This window comes from Mastomys coucha, unplaced genomic scaffold (assembly GCF_008632895.1).
Source record: "Mastomys coucha isolate ucsf_1 unplaced genomic scaffold, UCSF_Mcou_1 pScaffold15, whole genome shotgun sequence".
Classification (NCBI taxonomy): Eukaryota; Metazoa; Chordata; class Mammalia; order Rodentia; family Muridae; genus Mastomys; species Mastomys coucha.
The window spans coordinates 32,145,619-32,158,737 of NW_022196897.1; the positions used below are offsets into that span (position 1 = coordinate 32,145,619).

General features: G+C 37.4%; 1 protein-coding gene across 3 annotated transcripts in view; it reads right to left on the minus strand.

The window, feature by feature from the left end:
• The window catches only part of Gtdc1 (glycosyltransferase like domain containing 1), a 95,329-nt gene extending 82,561 nt beyond the window's left edge, over positions 1-12,768 (minus strand). The window contains exons 1-2 of one of the 3 annotated variants that reach the window (XM_031370154.1): positions 12,618-12,768; positions 11,507-11,640 (exon numbers count right to left, since the gene is read on the minus strand). The gene's annotated coding sequence lies outside the window, so the exon portion shown is untranslated. Of the gene's footprint in view, positions 1-882; positions 907-11,506; positions 11,653-12,617 lie in introns of those variants that run through there. The other 2 variants (XM_031370155.1, XM_031370156.1) reach the window with 2 other exon arrangements.
• Between the last annotated feature and the right edge of the window lie 351 nt (positions 12,769-13,119).

The following is a 13,119-nucleotide window of genomic DNA, read 5'->3' on the forward strand; positions in this document are numbered from 1 at the left end:
TGTGGAAGGCAAAATATACTTGATTTCTTTTCCCTTTTTTCTTTTTTCCTATAGACGTGGTTGACGAGAATCAGGATTGATTAATTGAAAGAACAGTGTTAAAGAATACTGTCTTCAGGGCAAGTTAATAGATCCATACACCTGAAACATGTATATGATTACAGATCACTTAGATAGGGTTTCGTCTAAAAAAGACAGTCTTCAGCAGTCTCTCTCCTTCTTCCCCCCCAACCCCCCAGTCTGGTAAGTTACAGAGCAGACACAAAAGAACTTACTTTGTGCTCACAAAAGTAGTACTTTGCTATTGTCCAACAGAAGGCATTTGACACCTAAGAGGGATCCTCAGAAAGCATAGGTAATTGACTCTGCAGTCCGTTGTTCCCTCCTTTCTCCTGCTGATGCTAGAGAAATGGAGGGCATGATAGAGAGTGTGTGACTCATGTCTAAATGGAAGGATGCTACCAGCTCTAACCAGGAAGCAACCTTCTTTCTATTTCTACCTCTGCCTTCAATTACACTCTCAGAGCTTCTTTCCCTTGTTGGTGGCGACATGCATAGCTTCCATGGCTTTCTGACTGTTATTTTCTGCTATTCTGTTTCTGTCTATCTAACATTATAATCTAGACAGAGAATATTTTTCAAACAAGGTAGAAAGGTGCCAGCCATGTGTATAAAAAACAAAAAACAAACAAACAAACAAAAAAACACTTCGATTTAATATATCAGAAGTGTCACAAAGAGAATTAGAACAGAATCTGCAAAAAGTGTAAGGGCCGTCTGAACACAGCAGCAGGCTCTGGACAGGTGAGTGCTCCACTCTGCCTGAGTGGCTGAGTGGCTTAACGCGATTCAGTGAATAGCTTAGACTTGCCATTTCCTCACCTTTAAAAGATGTTAATACAAGTGCCTTTATCAGATCTGGGAAGGTTAAAGAAGGCTTCCTTCCTTTATTCTGTCCTGTCATAATTTACTGCAGTGAGACTGTATTACTTATCCTGGGAAAATACACAAATTATTTCAATTAAAATTTAAGAAGGAAAGCATCTGTGAGTGGCTGCTGACTTCACTGGATAGGGAGGCAGTAGCATGATTCTTCAGTTAGAGGTGACTATTTGGCTTGGCTACTTATATGTAATGTCACTCAGAGCCACAGGATAAGCAAAAACGCTCTGTTCTAATAGAGGCAAGAGCCATCTGGTCATTCATTGATAGAAATAAATATCTGAGGATGAATTGTATTTGTACTGATCAGCCTGTGTACACGCAAGGCATGCAAAAGACATAAAAGCCTTAGAACAAATCCAAAAGAACAATCAGGATTCTATTTTGCAGTTTTGTGCCATGGCGTCATGTTAGGTTTCAGTTGTTTATTGTATCACCTCATTTACCCTAATGAAAAGTCAGTCCTAGGACTCAGTTTCCTCTACTGGCACCACTATTCATTCTGGGCACAATTTTACTTTAAAAAGGGAATGGAAAGATACTGATGTCATTGTCAATGAAGCAAAACCACATGAGAGGCCTGACTCTGGTGCTCATTTATTAGATAGAAGTCTGGGGGAAGAAGCTTGGGGACGTATGTGTCATAGCATTTTCAACGGCTGCACTCTACAAACAAGGCTGGTTTACAAGAGAGGAACACATAAGGTAGGAGGGGGGTTTCAGTTTTTAAACTACATTACTAAGTACACATTTGCTTCTAAACTTTAAAGCAGTGCATTTGGATAGAGTTATAGCATGGCTTTAAACACACACGCACACCCAGACACACACCATGGAGGTAATCCAGTTACTCCTGCAGCACAGATGTGCACAAGAATGCTCTAAGTGATTAAGATGGGGGCTTTAAAAGTTGGCTAATTAGAAACATCTTTCTCCCTATGATCAACACTGATATTAGCTCTGAGTTCTGACTAGTGGGAATTTACATTTGAATTTAGATTCACCCTTCAGATGCAGGAACACTGGCTGCACTTGCTCCTGGGCTGTAGGCCTGTTTGACTGTGAGGGCCTACTGTTTTAAACTCCGTCCATCAAGTCAGTTTAGAAAATAGAATTCTGTCCACCTAATAGAACTTCTTGTAAATAGCATTTATCGTCTCTCGGAAAGAAGGACAACAACAGTCATAAGTGTAATAGTTTAAACCTATCTTGGCAGAAAGAAATCACTGTCTATAATAGCAACCACACTATTCTGCTCTGATGAATGGCACCAATGCTTTCTAGAAAGGCTAGTCACAGGACTGCTGAAATACAGCAGTAATACAGTAATGTATGGGAACCTCTTCAGCAAACTGCTTGACAAAAATAGTTGCTTAATAATGTTTCAATTTTGTAAAATGAACCTGACTACAAAAGAATGTGAATCCTGGGAGCTGTAATATATATGATCTTATTTGAAGTTCATGTTTTATTGTCATAAGTCTTAAAAGATATCAAGCTCTCCTTTTGTATGTTAACCAAAGATTCTTTTTGGTACTAAAACTTTTAAAGTTATAGTCACGTGAAGTCCCAAGGGTCAGATGAAGCTGCTTCTTATTGGTCATATACCCTGTGACTCAAGACATCCACCCAGAGAGAGCACAAGCTCATAGTGGCAAGACCTTAATATGGCTTCTGTAGATTAGTAAAGAATGAGTAAGTTAGGACATCTTCTAACAAGTATGAATTATTGTACACTGGAAAACAACACAGAAGCCCTCTGAGACATAGATACCCCATCACTTCTCCCTTCTAGACTTGAAGAATTTTGTGTTAATGGCATTTGTATTAAACAAAACAAAACAAAAAATACCCCAAAACTGAATACCTTTTATCTTCCTTTATTTGTATTTCATAACTCCAGAGTGGATAACAATCCCAAGTCAATTTACCTCTCACTGTTGTGTCACATAAGTCAAAACAAACAGAAAAAAAATAAAAACAACAAAGAAAAACCCAACAGGGCTGAGAGGTGAGTCAAGGTGTCTATGAAAATGCTGCAGTAAAAGCAACTATGGCAAAGACTCCTCAGGGACAAATTGCTTTGAGCTCAGGTTTCAGGGTCAACTCAAAAAAGGTAAGTGACATTTAGTCAAAAACAAAACAAAACAAAAACAAAAACAAAACAAAACAAAAAACTCATGGAAGATCTGAGTTTTTCCAGCTATTAAATGGGAATAATCAAACTGCTGTGTAATAGAGCTATAGCACACATCAGGCATCAGTAAACTCACTTCACGTTGAGATCACCTTCTCTAGAAGGCAAGACATCTGCTCAGTGTGGACAGCATGGCTGATGGTACTGAGAAGGAGATTCAGAAAAAAAAAATCCCAGGTAGTTTGATAAATACATGTCTTTTCTTGCACTTTCATTTATGTTCTAAATACTTGACTGGTTTTTTCATCTTGCACTGGTGGGTATATATGACAGTAGTGGCCCCAAAATTTCTAAGACACTTAAATAGAAAGGACAACCAACAACAATAGTAGGTGGCTCTCCTATGTCTTTTGTTTTCTTCTTTCCATTATTTCTTAGTGGGACAGCCTCAGAAGGTATTCAAAGAAACTAAAAGAAGAGTAGAAAAAATGTCTTTGAGGAGCATAATCTAGATTGAGTGTTCAGTGCGGATACTTGCTATTTGACTGTAAGAACGGCAGCAAAGCTTGAGGGCAAAGGGATAAGGGAAGCTTTCCATACAAACCACCGTGAAAATCCTCACCTTCAGAACATTAGCCCTAGCATTTTCACTTAGTCAAAATACTATGGGATTACAGTCTATACTTGAGTACTGGTGGCTTTTAGATAGTAGGCATCTACTATCTTCCTCTTATGCCATGGTTCATGTTTAATCAGGAAGACTATACTTGCTAATACCTCATGAAAAAGCAAAGAAAATATCTTTCCACATATTTGATAATCTCTTTTTATTTTTCCTTAACTGTATATGATTATGTAAGTAGAGTACAAAAGTTTCACATTAAGCTAATCTTAAATTTTTGCTGAAAAATGCTTTTTTTAGAAGTAATACAACCATAAGTTCTTCACAACTATGTGAGTTCAGTTGTACATTAGCATTATATGTATCAATTGGGTGGAAAGGCTGCCTATAGTAGACTGTTGCACAGAAATGGATAAAATCCTTCACAGTGACACTTGTTCATAATGCCTTTCCTAACCTATTTCTCTGCAGCCAGGAAACTGGATGAACTAGTTCTGCTAAGTGGAAAACAGAAGAAAAAAGTCACGTTTAAGATTACAGCATGTGTTTATATCTCCCTATTAGCAACCATATTCACCAGGAAACTCTTAAGTGACTTCTGAGAATCCTTGTACTCTTGGTAATTATAAGAAATGAAGACCTACTCTGGCATTTACTATCATTTTTTTCCAAAGTAGAACTCATCTAATTTCTAAAGGAACTTATGACTCTGTCAGATTAAGATTTTATCCCTGAATATATTTCACATGGCTACTCTGAGTTCTGAACTATGCTAAGTACTAAGCATGTTAAATACATGCAAGACTGTGACCTGTGAGACTGCCAGCTGATTTTGAAATGGGGAAGTGGATGGGAAAAATCACAAATTATGGTTTCTCTCCTAAGCCAATCCCAGTTCTTCTCCTGATTTCATAGCCTTTTAAAGAAAATCTCCCCATTTGACATAGTCAAGCATATAGTGGTTTAAATGAAAATGGCCCCCAAAGGCCCACAGGTTGAGCACTATGAGGAAGTGTGGCCCTGTTGGAGTAGGTGCAGCTTTGTTGGAGGAAGAATGTCACTGGGGGTGGGCTTTGAGGTCTCAGATGCTCAAGTCACGCCTTCCTACTGTCAGCAGATGATCTTGATGCAGGACTCTTAGCTATAATGATAACAATGGACTAAACCTCTAAATTGTAAGCCAGTTCCAATTAAATGCTTTTCTTTATAAAAATTTCTGTGTCTGTTCACAGCAATAGGAACCTTATCTAAGGCAGAAATTGGTACCAGGAATGGGATATTGCTGTAATAGGCTGGACTACACTTTTGTTTGGGAGAATATGGAGTACTGTGGAACTCTTTTGACTAGAAAAGTAAAAGTGATTGGAAACTTAATTGGCCATTCTAGGAGAAGCAGGAAAGACAGAGGTGCTGAAGGTATTTTGAGCTGTGGGGGGCCTCGCTTAAGAGGTTTCAGAGCAGAATATTAATATGTGGCCTAGAGACCATTCTTGTGATATTTCGGCTAAGAATGTGGTTGCTTTCTGCCCTTGTCCAAAATATCTGCCCGAGGCAAGAGTTAAGGATTAACAACTTTGGCAGAGGACTTTTCAAAACAGCCTAACATTGACTATGTCTTATGGAGATCTATAATGAAAAGGAGAAAAATGAGTAAAACAACAAGATTACCAGCAAAATGGAATTGAGTTAAGCCCTATTTTCAAGGAGATAAAAAAGATTACACAAAAGTGTGATGCTAGGTGGAATAAAGGGAGTGGTGACCACAGGGTAAGAGTCCATTGATCTAAGTTTCCAATTTGTGAAAAGGAATTAAAGAAAAGCTTAGGGCTGGGTATGGTGGCACACACCTTTAATCTTAGCACTAGCAGAGGCAGGTGGATTTCAGAGTTCAAGGCCAGCCTGGTCAATATATCAAGTCTCAAGCCAGTCAAGTTTAGATAGTTCAGAATACAATCAAAACCAGAAAGCTGGTGAAAATGTATTTGGATCTTGCTTCCTACCCCTGCTAGCAGCAGAACTTGGCAGCTTCAGCCATGTAGTTTTGGCTTTGGAGTCAAGGATATAAGAAAGAGGTTATGGAATCTCTCCCTGAGACGAAGGAAAGGTGCTGAGGGCAGGCATGAGTTAGAGATGTCCCTGAATGGAGGCTCTAGAGAGGTACTGTGTGAAGCTATAAAAGTAAAGCCTGAATTTCCTTAGAGACCCCAAGAAGTTGGAAATACCAGACCTGTAGGATATCTAACAAGGAGCACTGCTAACAGGAAGTAGAAGGAACCCAAAAGAGAGAAGTATGTTACAGTCAACAAAGCTGAAAAGAACTGGAGATCTGCAGAGCTCTTTGACATCAGCTATGTAGATGCAGAGTACTGCCTCACTCTGCTCCCTGTCTTCCGCATATCCTGTGCCATTATATGCTGGAAGTATGGGATCTGCTTTTTGCTTTTGCTTTTATAGGGGATTATAATCAAAAGACTACCCTGAGTCTCAGAAGAGACTTTGAACTTTAGACTTTTAAATATGGCTGATACTGTAATAGACTGTAGGGGCTTCGGAGCATATGCTGTTAGGGTTCCTATTGCTGTGAAGACATGCCATGGCGAAGTCTCATAGGTGAGATGAGGAAAACTACTGTTAACATTCATATAGTCTGTAGCAGGTAAACTTTAAGATGTTAAGTATAATCAATGTGATGCATATAAATTACACAATAAATGTTAGATTTTTAATATAAATACTCTTGCTAATAATGAATTCTGGTAAAAAAAATCTGGTATTTAATAAAAGAGATTTGTTCAAACAGAACCATGCACTCAGCAAGGATGTTAGTATCTATCCTACAGATTCTAAAGGATAGAAGTTCCCTGGAGGAAATAGAGAAAGTCATGGTGGTAGTTTTGTTTTGTTTTGTTTTTTGAAATCTACTCCAGACTGCAGACCAGGCAGAAGACTTGGTTTGGGAACAGAAATTGCAAAACTGGAGCAGAAGCAGCATAAAGTAGGGCTGGGGACTTCAACCATGAGGACACCATCTGGAAAGCTTGCTTGGCAAAGACACAACATTAAAGTCTTGACTTACTTTGCTAAGAGTTTAAGCTCAAACAAGGCAGATGATGCCAGTAGAGAAATGATTTTTCTAGACTTCAAGCAGACAGAATGAGAGAGAAGCTACATATGGGATGAGGAAATCATTATGAACTTGAAGCAATAGTAGCCACTAAGATCAGGAAATATTTGAAAAGAGGGAAAAAGGAGAGTAAATGACATTTGGTATATGCACAGGATAGAGGACAATGTCAAAATTCTTCCATGTCTTTCAAATTACCTGCTCTCTGAGCTACAGTTTTGCCATGGTTTATTTTGTTTTAGGGAGATAAAGAGCCACCTTTGTGACACCTTAGTGACAACTTAAACCAAACTCATTTTTTTCTGAGGTGACTTCCCAGCACTCACTGACAAAGAAGTGTATCTACTTTTGTAGATAGCTCCGATTGTCTGTGATAAGAGGCAGTATGGAGACCTGAAGTAGAAATGGAACAAAGATATTCTACATGCTTTAAAAAATATACCACAAGACAGCTTTCATTTCTCTATTCAAGAGCTTATTTATCTTAAAAATCATTATTTTTAATTAGTGTAACATTTATATTTATAAAAAAGATTATAGCCATTTCATCATATAGGAAGACTGTCATTGAGACTCTATATGTCAAATGCAAAGAAAATGATGGGGTAACAGCCCACAATGGAATTTTATTTAATATTTGACAGATGTGTAGAGCCTCTGAGGCACATACCTGTCAAGTTTCAAAGAGGCTAATAATGTGGATATAAAAAAAAAAAATCCTTCTTTCCAGTAATTGTCAGAAATTCACTTCAAAAAATAAAAATACCATACAATTCCATTAACTATTTTGTTAAATGACATTATATAAAAGGAGAGGGCATTCAAGAGTGCATGGAATAACACCCTGAAATGTCAGTTCCTTCCTAATTTCACTGCTGCTTCTACTATTAAACTCAGTTCATTTTATCAGACTATTAGGAATACACCTTTACCCAGACTCCCTTTGTATTGTATGTAACACAGGAAAATGCTATGACAACACGTCAATGGTTAAATCACTTTATGAGAAAATGGTTCCAAATATTTCCCAAGCCTTTCCAAACCACATTGAATAACATTGTGATATTATGGTTCCCCATTACCTCCATTATTTAAGCTTGCCTCTCTTGAAATCATACTTGGATAGGAAATTTAGATTATGTAATATTATGCTATTTCAAAATATCTTGTTTATATAATTATTATATGTATAGGATATGAAATAAGTTGTTTTCCATAATTTTTCATTAACTATTTTCATTGACAAATATAACTTTTAAAACTTTTGCTTACTAGATATTTTGAACAGAAATCATTATTGTTTCTAACTAAAGTTATTCAAATACTCATAACTACTAAATTTAATGTTGAAGATAGTCATTATTACATATCATATTACATTTAAAATATCTCTTCACTTACAATATAATTATACAATTTCCTCCTTCATTTTCCATCTACCCCTTTCATCTACCCTCTCCCAAATTCTTAATTTCCAAATTCTTGGAAATTTAAATGGTTAAATTTCCTCTTTAACCATTGTTGTTACATATACATATAGACAAATAAACCTAAATATACTACTTGTTGAGTCTGTTCAATGTTGTCTGCATGTATATGTCTAGGCCTGGCCACTTGGTATTGTATAACCAATCAGGTGATTGGTTATTTATTTAGTCTCTCAGGAGTTGTTTACTGTTCGTAGCTCTTCATCTATGGATTGAACCATTGAGATTTCCCTTATTTATGTTATCATGTCAAGTGCTAGAATTGTTTGGACCCTTTTTAAAAAAATAATTATTTTATTTACATCCCAGATGCTGCCCCCAACCCTGATCCCCTCTCTCAGGGTTCTTCCTCCATCTCCTGTTCAGGCCTTTTAAAGGCAGCCATCTTGTTGAAATTTTATGGTTGGAGCTTTTCTATCATAGTTTGAAGAGACTTTTACTTATTTATTTTTTCTCTGTGACCTTCAAGGGCCCAGGTTAGTTGATTCTGTAGATCTTCTTGTGGTATCCTTGACCCCTCAGGATCCCTCAATCCTTCTCAGCACTCCTCCACAAGTCTCCCAAGCTCTGTCTATTGCTAGGCTGTGGGTCTCTGCATTAGTTTCCATCCACTGTTGGATGAAGCCTCTCAGAAGATAGTTATGCTAGGCTCCTGTCTACAAGCATAGCAGAGTATCATTAATAGTGTCAGGGGTTGATGCTCTCCCATGGGATGGATCTCAAGTTGGACCAGTCATTTCTTGACTGTTCCCTCAGTCTCTGCTCCATCTTTAACCCTGCACATCTTGTAGTGAGGACAAATGAGGTTGAAGGTATTGTGGGTGGGTAGATTGATGCTCCCTCCCTCCACTGGAAGTCCTACCTAGCTACAGAAGGTGGCCACTTCAGTTTCAATTTCCTCAGTTGCTAAGAGTCCTAGGTTTCTGGCTCTTCCAGAAATGCCCCTCCCCCATTTCCATTCTCTCTCCCAGCCCTCTCCTGCAACTCACCTCCTCCCAGTTTCACATATCTTATCTCTACCCAGTTCCCTCACTCTCTCCACCTCCCAAGTCTATTTTATATCCCTTTTGAATGGGATTCAAGCATCCTCCTTTGGGCCCTCCCTGATACTTAGCTTCTTTGGTCTGTGATGGGAGCATGGTTAATGGACATTTAGGTTGTTTCTAGTTTCTAGCTATTACAAATAAAGGTGCTACAAACATGGATGAGCACGTGTCCTTGTGGTATGGTGGAACAGTGTCTTGAGGTAGAACTGTGTCTTGCGGTAGAACTACTACCAATTTTCTGAGAAACTGTCAACTTGATTTCCAAAGGGATTCTTCAAGTTTGCACTCCTATCAGGTGTGTTCCCCTTGCTTCACAATCTCGCCATCATTTGATAGAACGCTTCCTGGTCCTTTGGCTCTTAAAATCATTCTACCTCCTCTTCCCTGCTCTTCTAAACAATAGTTGTGCTGTAAATGTATTCACTAGGCTGGGCATCCTACAGTGTTGGAGCATTCCTATCAAAGTTAGAAGGGACTTTACTTATTTTTTCTCTGTGACCTTCAAGGGCCCAGGTTAGTTGATTCTGTAGGTCTTCTTGTGGTATCCTTGACCCTCAAAATCTCTGTATTTTGACTGGTTGGGGCTTACTGTAATGGTCTCTGTTTATGATAAAGACAGGCTTCTTTGATAAAGAATAATATCTACCCTTATCTGTAAGAACAAGTATTTAGAGTGCAGTTAGGGATTATTAATTTCAGAAAATGACTTTACTAAGTGGTTTTGGCTAGGAATATAGTATCAGGAATGATATCCTTCCTGTTGAGTGAGTTTCAAGTCCAATTATACAGTTGTTGGTTACTGTCAAGATATTAAGTACTACTATTATCTTTAGGGATACCTTACAATGCTGGTCATTTTGTATCTTGTTGAATACCTTAAATACATAAAACCAAACTTTTTTTAAAATAGTAAAAATGAAGTATAATTTATTTTTGGTATAGTGCATATAATCAATGTATGTTCGAAATCATTTACCAAAGTAAGATATCCACACATTTTGGGAAGTCCAGTATAAGAATTACTTCATTGCAGTCTGACACTAGATTCTGCCCAATGGGGCTCTTCCATTGAAATAGAATTTGCTCCAATTCAAATGATTTTAGGGACGACTTATGAGGAAATAATATGTTCAGTAAATGGCTACTGAGTAATAGTAGCCCAAATGCCCATTAATCGGAAATAATTAAACAGACTCGAGATGGTATATACTATGGAAAACTTACTCAGCTATAAAAGGTAATAAACAATTGGTGCACTCTAAGAACAAAGGTAAAGGGAAAAAACCAGACAGAAAAAAAATGTCCATTATCATTTAATCTTAATGGAATGAATAGCTAAATCTATACATTTGAAATACTGAGTAGAGGTTGCCCAGGTCTAGGGAAACAAAAGTGGGAAAAATCTGGATATCTGGAGAAAAATGACTTTATTTTATAAATATGGGAAGGTTTTGGAACTGAACAGAAATTGGTAAATGCATAAATGTATATGTAGACTAAAGTGTTCATTTGTAGATGCTTACTTTCATGTATAAAATTTAGCTTCCTACAAATTCATTGAAATTTAACTAGGAAATGTTTTTGTGTCTACCCACATATCTTAGCACTGAGCAGGACACACAGGGTGTACACCCACATGACTACACTCTGTGTGGGTGTCTCCTGAGCTCCACTCATGGCTGTTCTGTGCAGAACTTTTATAGCCAAAGCAAGATTCCCTGGGGTACAGTACAGGAGCACTACCGTGCAGAGGCTTCAGGCCTCAAGCAAACAAGTGCCATCCCACAACTACTCTACTCTATTCAAAACTTCAAGAACAAGCTTTTTAAAAAATTGATACATAATATATAATAGATAAAGACAGCTCTTAAATAACTATCCAAAATATGCTATAATGCTTAGTGTCAAAGAGAAACAATTTTCTTTTCTAATAACTTATTTTTGTGAATAAATGCAAGGCATGCAATCAAAGAAAAAATACTTTCTAATTCTGATAATGTGATTATATGTTAAAGCCTCTTTATAACAACTCAGTGGTTCAATTCTCCTTTAAGAGAACTTCTATAGCTACATGATTTGAGATGAAAAATAAACCCATTGTTTCAGTTTGAAAATGTATAGTCTGACAATCAGAAGTATTTGTTTCACCTGTAGTCACGATTAATAGCAGTCTCTGAGGCTCCATTCCTTCACCAAGGGAATCTTAATACTTTGCTTACGTTTTCACAAAAATTGTAATGTCTCACTTGACATATGAAAATAAGATGCATCTTCTGTTGTACCTAGTTAAAAATATTCATAATCATTCATTGTTATGAATGTCCAATAAAATCAATATACACATACACAAAGAAGAAGGAGGAGGAGGAAGAGGAGGAGAAGGAAGAGGAAGAGAAGGAAGAAGAGGAGGAAGAAGAGAAGGAAGAAGAGGAGGAGAAGGAGAAGGAAGAAGAGTTGGAAGAGAAGGAGGAGGAGGAGGAGGAAGAGGAGGGGAGAGAGGGGGAGAGAGAGGAAAAGAGAGGGAGGGAAGGAGGGAGAGAGACAGAGACAGAGACAGAGACAAAAACAGAACACATGACTGGGATGGGAAGTGATTCTATCAATTTGAAAAGTATGTTCAAAAGCTTTCACATATGGCCACATGAAAAGTATACATTTTTCCTCCCCATAGTTACAGACATGTGGCTGTGACATAGATATTAAATATAACTACAGATCCCATGGCGGCAAACTAAGCCAATATTAGTCTTATATTGATGCTAAGTATAAAAAAGGTTTACTTCTTTAATCAACTAAGAACAAGGGTCTAATTCTATCTAGACTTATGAAGTACTCAGAGAGCTGAAATAATGTTTACACATAAACAACCTATCCATAACTAGGGTATAATTACAAAAATGACAGGCAATGATAATATTGCTAATATTATTGGCAATGAAATATTTAAAAACATTTAGGAGAATGATCTTTAAAAAAACTTACAAATATGAGTTGGAAGTGGTAACAACAAAAATCATGAAGTATGGAAACATATCTTCTTGTCACAAACACAGTTTAAAACTAATACTAACTCTACCACTAGAAATTAAATTAAAAATTTCAATTTTAGATTAGAACTACTGGCACATAGCTTTCAAACCATTTAATAAAGGTGTACAAAATGGACAGAAATCTTGTGTGTTAGTAAACACAACACACAGAAGAACTCATATATTTTTTCTTTACATATTTCTTTTTTAAAAAAGATTAATTTATTTACGTATGTTATGTGTGTTGTTTGCATGTACATCTGCATACTAGAAGACAGCTTAGATAGTTGTATGAGCTGTCATGTGGGTGCAGAGAATTGAACTCAGGACCTTCTGAAAGGCTCTTAAGGAATGAGCCATCTCTCCAGCCTCCACATATTTCTTTCTAAAAAAAAAAAAAAAGTTCAGTTGGTAACAGATTCCATTATTTTACTATTTTGTGACAATTCTTCACTGCATTGTTATGTCATCTCTTTCCCCAAATCAAACTGTTGAGGGCAAGTCTATGATTCTGCTGGAAAGTGGTGGAACTGCAAGAGGTTGAGCCCAGTGGTTAGGTGGCCTTAAAGGAACAACTAGGACCAAAGACCCACCCTCCTCTGTTTTGTATCCTGAGCCCTGTCATGAAAAGAACTTTCTTCTCCAGAAGCCAAACACTGAATTACCTAGCCACTGGTCAGCCTCCCTCAGGCTGAAACCTCTAAAACTGGTTCACAGTCCCCCATTCGTCCC